General features: G+C 40.8%; 1 long non-coding RNA gene across 1 annotated transcript; it reads right to left on the bottom strand.

Annotated features, from left to right (window-relative positions):
- Positions 1–209: 209 nt before the first annotated feature.
- LOC136385621 (uncharacterized) lies at positions 210–8,533 on the bottom strand. The gene is made up of 3 exons (XR_010747854.1): positions 8,438–8,533; positions 7,015–7,165; positions 210–649 (listed from the first exon to the last, which is right to left on the bottom strand). It is a non-coding gene; the product is annotated as an uncharacterized lncRNA (long non-coding RNA).
- Positions 8,534–8,943: the final 410 nt, after the last annotated feature.

Genomic DNA, 8,943 nt, shown 5'->3' with positions numbered 1-8,943 from the left:
GCCTGGGCTGGCCTAGGGCCCTAGAAGCCTCTCTTGGCCACTGTACTTTGCTATAGGACCTCCTAGTAATTGAAATCTCTGTTGGGAAGCATCCAGCATAACCTCATTTGTCATTTTAAATTTAAAATAATTTACTGATTGGATTTAGAGAGAGCAAGGAAGCAGGGAGAGAAACACTGACCTGTTGTACCACTCATTTATGCATTCATTGGCTGATTCTTGTATGTGCCCTGTCCAGGATCGAACCTGCAACCTTGGTGTGTTGAGACGATGCTCTAACCAACTAAGCTACCTGGCCAGGGCTCATTTGTCATTTCTTTACAGGACAGAAAGAACAGCTATCAAAGCTAATTCTATATTATTTTCTTGATCTATATCAAATATATATAGATCATAATAATATTCAAAGATGAATAGCTTATTACCATTTATGATATATCATTCTTTTGTGATTTTAATAGTAATATACATGTAGTTTTACAAGTTTGATGATGATGTCATAGGGACTCTTCTCCAATAGTTGTACTAGCCAGTCACCTCTTCTGAATCATATTGTTGTCACATTCACTCCTGATGACACAGGTGAGCAGGTCAGGATTCAGCAGGCAATGGCTTCATGTGCTGTGTGCCAGCTGCTTTTGACTGTGTTCTGTGAATCAGCAGTTGGGGGAGAGACACATGAAGGGACCAGGAGAGAGAGGGTAGTCAGCACCATTAATCCTTTATGACCTCATTAATCTGCCACCTCTGATTTAGAAAAAAAAATCATTAAGTAGAAAACCAAGTCATTGACTGATCATGAGAGCTTTGGGGGAAGATTTGAAATTTAAAGGCTAGAGAAGATTTGGATCAGCCACAGTGGGCCATTTTCCAGGGACTCAGATAGGGATCAGGCATTTCTTTTATTAACTTTATTAACTTTAACAGGGTGGCATTGATCAATTAGAGTACATAGGTTTCAGGTAAACATTTCTATAGCATTTGAACTGTTGATTATGCTGTATACCCATCAACCAAAGTCAAATCATTTTCTGGTCAGGGACTCAGATATGAATGAACAAAACAATAGCTAGTGTTTCAGCTCCGAGCCCAGCCATTATTATTATTGTATTGCTCGATGGCTCTTTCTTCCAACTTGGATCTGAGTGATATTTTACAGTTTCTGAAGGCAAAATCTACTCTGAGAATGTATATTTACTAACAATTATTAAGTTTTATTCCATAGACTCTAGAAACAATTCTAGCTAGGAAGACATATCACTTTTAGAAACTGAAATCAAGGCCCTGGTCAGTGAAGAGTGTCAGCCCGGCATGCAGACGTCCTTGGTTTGATTCCCGGTCAGGGTACACAGGAAAAGCGACCATCTGCTTCTCTCCTCTTCCATTCTCTCCCTCTTCCCCTCCCACAGGCTCGTCAGCCCCAGGTGCTGAGGATAGCTCAGTTGGTCTGAACGTCGGGTTCAGGAGCTGAGGATAGCTCAATTGATTCAAGCATCAGCCCCAGGCAGGGCTTGTCTGGTGGATCCTGGTCGGGGCACATGTGGGAGTCTGTCTCACTATCTCCCCTCCTCTCACTTAAAAAAAAAAAGAAAGAAACTGAAATAACATTATTTGGGTTTATGTGTACCCTTCTAAAATAACTCAAGATGATGTGTACATCAAAGGGCAAAGAGGATGTAAGTATTACCTTTATAGAGCCAGACCCCAGCTGTGTTCAGGCTTGTTTGAACCTATTTAGAGGCCTGAGGAGGGTAGGCTGTGACAGGATGCACCAGATGAATGTTCCTCATAGGGAGGAAAAAATCCTTTTCTTCCACCTCTTTTAAGTTCTAATGGGGCCTTGTAAATTAGACTGGCTAAAGACAGATTAACAAGAGAAAGACAAATTTATGAACATGCACTAGTACACATTGGAGCATGCTGTGATGAGTAACTCAAAGGGGTGGTTAGAACTTGGGCGTATAAACCATTCTAGGCTAAGGAAATAGGGGGGTTGGGGCTTCTAGGTAGGGGAGACCAGTTATGGGAAGGTGACCAGGAAAAGGATGCTAAACAAGGGTTGTTTAGTTAAGTTCACAATAGCCAAGACATGGAAACAACCGAGGTGTCTATCCATGGAGGAATGGGTAATGAAAATGTGGTATGTATATATTCAATGGAATATTATTTAGTTGTGGAAAAGAAGGAAATCCTACCACCTGCAAAAATATGGATGAAGCCTGAGGTCATTATGCTAAGAAAGTAAGTCTAATACTGGATGATCTTACTGTATGTGGAATCTAAGAAAAGCAAACTCATAGAAACAGAGTAGATTGGTGGTTTCCAGGGACAGGGAAGGAAAAATGGGTGAAGGTGGTCCAAGGGTACAAACTACCAGTTATACAATGAATTAGTTCTGTGGTTGTAATGTACAGCATGGTGACTGTGGTTAATGACACTATACTGTATACTTGAAAAAAGTTATTGTGATGTGGTGGGTGCGTTACCTAACCTTACTGTGGTAATCATTTCACAATATATACATATATCAAACCATGTACAACTTAAACTTATTTTGTAAGTTTAATTCACTTAATACATATGTATACATTTATAATGATGATCATTACAGAAAAATGAAGAATTCAGAAACTGACTATAAATTCAAGAAGAGCTGCAAAAACAGAAACATAAAATCAAAGGCCTTGGAACAGAACTCCAGCAACATCAAACCAAGGTAATGAAACCACATAGATTATTTTACTCCTGTCACACTGAGTTCAACAGAAAAATGTGACCAAAAGCAGACTTACCAGTAATTACACATTTTAGTTTCAATAACTCAGTACAATTTTCCAAAACAATATCAATTTCATGTGGGGGAAAAACCCATTAATTTCTTAAATTGCCCCAAATGTTGTGGAAGCAATACTTTTGAGAGAAAATTTTTATGGTAATTTTTAAAATGAGTCCACAGTACTTCTTTTCAAAATGAAAATCATCAATAATTTTAGTAATTCCAAAAGCTTTTTGCACTTCTTTGAAACTCAACTACAATCATTTCAAAAAAGAAAACTTTACATATCTACCCATATTATCTAGGACAAAAAGATCCCATTACAGTCAGTCCCAGGTTATGAACGAGATAGGTTCTATAGGTTTGTTCTTAGGTTGAATTTGTTTTTATTTCTTAGGTTGAATTTGTACGGAACTTGGAACAGGTACATTTGCCTATTTAATGCAATTTAGACAGGTGTTTGTTTTAACACTATCCTTATTTTTACCTTTCTGTGTATATCAATACCTAAATATTTTCAAACCTACAGTACCTATCTTATTCATAATGCGAGGACTGCTTGTATGCTTTTAAAAGGGGGTCTTTATTAGGAGGTCTAAACTTTAGAAGTAATTAAGTAGTCTCCTCGAGTCATTTGTCTCGAGAGAATATGAAGAAAGTAGTGATTAATTCTTCTGTGGACCTCTGCAGTCTTGACTACCGTCATTTTAAAACCTGTGATCTTTACATTCCCACCTGCATTGTCTTTGACAAAACTCCCATGGATCTTAAAATGATGGTCTACACTTACAGCTGAGGAAGTACTGGCCTCGGATAGCTTCTATTTGGAGGGAATGCACAGAATGTGAAGACTGTATATTAATATAATGGATGCTCAGTAGGTGTTTGTTTCTTAAATTGGTCTATGTCTACTATTCTACTAAAAAGTTATGTCAAAACTCGACAGTGAACTCCAAATAACCCAGTCTGGTGGCCTTTTTCTTAGTCTCATTCTGATTCACTGTACCTATAATATTAGATAATTTCTTTCCAATAAAGCTTTTATTTTTTTAAAATCCTCCTACTATCCTTTTTACATCTCAGAATTAAGCCAGGCTCCCTCCCCTTGAGGGAAAGCCCTACTGGGGTATGACAGATGGCATACATTCATGAGAAACTAGTCCCCTACATCAGAAAGGGAAATGAATTACCTATAAGAACTGTATTCAAATCCTAATCATGCTTCAAATGAAATATGTGACATTTGATTAGTGGCTTGAACTTTTAAAATTTGTCTCCTCCTCTATAATTAGTGAGACGAAGCTTCTTACCCTGCCAACATTACAGGATTATAATGAGAATCAAAAATTAGAAAAAAATATATATATATTTTTTATTTTTCTGAAGCTAGAAACGGGGAGAGACAGTCAGACAGACTCCCACATGCGCCCGACCGGGATCCACCCGGCACGCCCACCAGGGGGCGACGCTCTGCCCCTCCAGGGCATCGTTCTGTCATGACCAGAGCCACTCTAGCGCCTGGGGTAGAGGCCAAGGAGCCATCCCCAGCGCCCGGGCCATCTTTGCTCCAATGGAGCCTTGGCTGCAGGAGGGGAAGAGAGAGACAGAGAGGAAGGAGAGGGGGAGGGGTGGAGAAACAGATGGGTGCCTCTCCTGTGTATCCTGGCCGGGAATCGAACCCGGGACTTCTGCACGCCAGGCCGATGCTCTACCATTGAGCCAACCGGCCAGGGCCAGAAAAAATTTTTTGATAAACTTTATTCCTATGCAAATTGATTTTACTGATTATTAATTGCTTATAATAAGAAAACAACTTAGTCACTATGGTACCAAAACAGACTTTCTTAGAAATCAAACCATGACTTTGTATTATCCATATTTTAACTAGTCTCTTAGGCCTGAAGGATGTAGAGTAAATTCTTTGTATATGTTTATCATAAAATCTAGGCTTTCATCATTTGTAGTAGTATTTTGCAGGGCCTTTGATGAGAATGCCAATGGTACTCAGAACTGGAGTGTAAGCAGATGTAGTAATTATGTAGTATTTGAAATGCTCACCAAACACTTATATGTTTTGGTAAGGCATTGAATGCTGATACACTACTCAGTAGTGTATAATCTATAAAAAACCATAAACATCAATTACTATGCATTCTGGGCTGCATATTCTATTAAAGGCATTTGAACATTGAATCATTTATATTATAAGAACATGGACTTGCAGATTGATCATAAGTGCCAGGACCTTCTCCACCACAGGCACAGGCAGGTGGAGGGTCAACTCCACCCCCACCAGCTCTACCAGCACCATCTTTACCTGTAGGAATTGTTCTTCTTCCTCCAACCATTTTAACCATACAAAATGGCAGACTGGGTCCGCCGCCATGGCATTTATTCAGGGCTATCCTGCTCCGCGGATCACCACCTGCTCTAACTTAGGAAATGAAGCAGTAATAAATGTGTAAGCCTGGACATACTGACTCTTAAACTATGTGACTTGTTTCTCCATAAAGAGAATCAAATGGTCAAAAGCAAAAAGAATTTTTTAGAGAGACAGAGAGAGATGGAGGAACAGACAGGAAGGGAGAGAAATGGGAAGCATCAACTCATAGTTGTAGCACTTTAGTTGTTCATTGAGTGCTTCTCATATGTGCCTTGACCAAAGGGCTCCTCCAGCTGAGTCAGTGACCCCTTGCTCAAGCCAGCAACCTTTGGGCTCAAGCCAGCGACCATGGGGTCATATCTGTGGTCCCATGCTCAAACCGGAGACTCCGTGCTCAAGCCTGAGACCTCAAAGGTTTGAACCTGGATCCTCAGTATCACAGGCCAATGCTCTATCCACTGCACGCCCACCTGGTCAGGCCAAAGGCAAAATTTTGACTAGAGGTTTTTGCAATCTTCTAGTCACTAACTGTCATTAGTATGCAAATGACTGCAAAGCTGGGTATAAGAATGGTGCTAAATTAGAGACTATGACTGCTGACAATTACCATCTTATGTGCCTCTTTCAGTACAATCTCTCAATAATCAAAAAACTCCACAGAGAATATGAAATTCATGTATAAGGCAAAGAGGAAACAATACATCATGTAAGGATAATGGTATTAGATTCCTAAGACTACCATAACAAATTACCACAAACTGGGAGGTTTGTAATGACAAAAATTTCTCTCTCAGTTCTGGAGACAAAAGTTCACAATCAAGGCACTGGTAAGGCCAGACTCCCTAAAGGCTCTACCGCACAAACTCTTCCTTGCATTTTCTAGCTTCCAGTGCTTTTGGGACTCCTTGGATCATGGCCACATATCTGTGTTCTGTCTTCAGTTTGCCTTCTCCTCCTACTGTCTGTATATAACCCTCCTTCTGCCGTGAGGGCATATATGTGGTTGCATTTATGGCTGACACCACTGACTTTTACATGTTAATCTTATATTCTGCACTTTGCTAAGTGAGTTTATACTCCATGTATTAGAATTGTGCCACCTACAAAAAGATTTTCCAGTTTGGATATCTTATATTTCATTCTCTTACCTAAATGCTCTGGCTAGAACTTCTAGTAATATCTTAAAGTGACAGTAACGGGCATCCTGTCTTCTTCCTGATTTGATTGGGAAAGAGTTCAGTCTTTCACCATTGAGTATTACATTAGCTGTGCCTTTGCACATATACCCTTTATCATGTTGAGGAAGCTGCTTTCTGTTCCTATTGAGTATTATCAAGAAACGGTATTGGATTTTTTCAAGTGGTTATTCTGCAGCAATTAAAATGATCATGTGGTTTTTCACATTCATTCTATTTACATGTGTATCACACTGATTAATTTCCTTATGTTGATCTACCCTGCATTTCTGGGATAAATCTCACTTGTTCCTGGTATATAATCTTATATGTGCTTGAGTTAAGTTTCCTAATATTTTGTTGAGGATTTTTATCTGTATATTCACACAAGATATTGGTCTGTAGTTTCCTTGTGTCGTTTTTGTCTAGTTCTGCTATCAGGATAATATTGATCTCAAAGAATGTCTTGCGATGTCTGATAGTAAATTTTATGAGTCAACATGGCTAAGTTTGGCACCAGGATACTTATTCAAACATCAGTCTAAATGTGAAGGGGTTTTTCTTTAAAGAGAAACATTTCAATAAAGCAGGTTATTATGCATAATATGGGTGGGTTTTATTCAATTAGTTGAAAGCCTTAAGAGGAATAAAAAAGTTTGCACAAGGAAAGGGATTTCTACCTTCACAGTGCCTTAGAACTCCAGCTGCTGTCCTGGCCAGATAGCACACTTGGTTAGAGCATCGTCCTGATATGCAAAGGTTGCTGGTTCAATCCCTGGTCAGAATACATATAGAAACAAATTGCTGATATGTCTGTCTGTCATTTCTTCTCTAAAAAAAAAAAAAAAAAAAAAAAAAAAAAAAAAAAAAGGACGTCAGAGAAATGGTGGTGTGAGGCATAATCCCGATCTCTCCCCTTAAAATTTCAACAAATTCAACAACTAAACACAGACTAAAGATCTCAGGAGCACCTGAAATATACACACACCAGATAAAGGTATGATTGGGTGAAAAGGCGGCTGAAGATATAATCCGCTCAGAAGGAAAAAAGACGGAGGACAGGGTATTTCGCTTTCCTCACTTATCTGAGGAAGGGGCACTTTTGTTTGGAGCTAGGTGAAGTGGAGAGACTGAGATAGAAGGGAAGGAGCTGAGTTAGGGTGGGTGCCCAAACAAAAGAACACACCAGCTCTGCCTGAGATCGCGGACGCTGGGCGAGTGCACAGGCAGTGGGCTCCACCTGAAATTGCCAGCACTGTGTGCCCGTGTGGGCCGGTGCGAGTGTCTTTGGGCATTGCTGGCTCCATCATCACCAGCGTTCGGCGTGTGCACCGGCCAGAATCCTTAGCCTGAGTCTGCCTGCGCTGGGCGCCCGCGCTGGCCAGTGCAAGTGGTTCCACCTAGCATCACCCGTGCTGGGCGCGTGCACAGGCCAGAGTGCATAGCCTGAGATTGCTGGCGCTAGGCACTTGCATGGGCTGATGTGAGTGTCTTTGTGCATTCCCGGCTCCACGATCACCGGCACTGAGTGTGCGCCTGGGCCAGAGTTCTTAGACTGAAAGTGCTCGTGCTGGACGCCTCAATGGATCTGTGCGAGTGTCTGCGTGCATTCCTGGCTTGGCTTGAGATCACAGGTGATGGGCGCCCTCACAGGCTGATGCAAGCATCTGTGTACACTGCTGTAATTGTGGAAGCTGGACCCACACGTGACCTACCACGGGTTCCCAAACAGCACGCGAGAAGCCCATGGAAGTTGAACCTGCGCACACGGAGGCCTGCTAGATCTGCCTGTTGGTCCATGGAATTTTGCCTGTGTGTAGAAGAAAGGCGCTTGATCTGCAGTCTGTACCCTGCCCTGCCTGCTCCTGCTGGTGGCTATTATTGCCACTGCCTTGCCCAGAACTGTGCTTTGAGTGGTACAGGAAGAAGGACCTGGCTACGCATAGATCCCCTTGCTGTGCAAACAGTGCCTGAGGCAGACCCCACAGCTAAGTCTGCAGGCTGCTAGCTTCAGTGTCAGGGAGGTGGGGAGAAGCCCCTGGAGAACTGAGACTGCAATTGCTAGAGCCATAAAATTGCAAAGCCCTAACAAGCTCCGCATACCAATGAGACTGAGGCCCAGCTTACCTCATTGCCACTGGGGCACATCAGCCCAAGAGCCCCACAAAGGTAAAACTTGTAGTACAGCGCCACCTGCTGAAAAAGAGAAGTTACCTCTCAAAACCAGGAAAAATTTATAATTTTTAAACACTTTATGTAGTTTTTCTTTTTTTCTTTTTTCTCTTTCCTTTTTTTTCCATTTTGAACTTCATTACCCATAGTTGTTACATTTTTCATTCTTATTTTTTTTGTGAGTGTTTTATTTCTAAAACCTTTACTTCTTTTGTTCTTTTTTCTCTTTCTTTTTTCTTTCTTTTACTTTGTTCCCTTCTCCTTTCTCTCTCTCTTTTTATTTTTTTCTCTCATCCAAACATCATTTATCATCAAATTATTATATTTTGGACTCATATTTTTCTTTGTGGTATTTTGCTTGTTTTTTACTTTCTTTTTTATCTTTTTTTATTTTTCCAAAGGTCCTGCTCCTTGGTTTCTGTAGCTTTTGTTCCACT

The sequence above is a fragment of the Saccopteryx leptura genome, chromosome X, assembly GCF_036850995.1.
Source record: "Saccopteryx leptura isolate mSacLep1 chromosome X, mSacLep1_pri_phased_curated, whole genome shotgun sequence".
In the NCBI taxonomy this organism is placed as follows: domain Eukaryota; kingdom Metazoa; phylum Chordata; class Mammalia; order Chiroptera; family Emballonuridae; genus Saccopteryx; species Saccopteryx leptura.
Note: the sequence above shows the minus strand (reverse complement) of the source record. Positions and strands in the feature narration are given on the sequence as shown.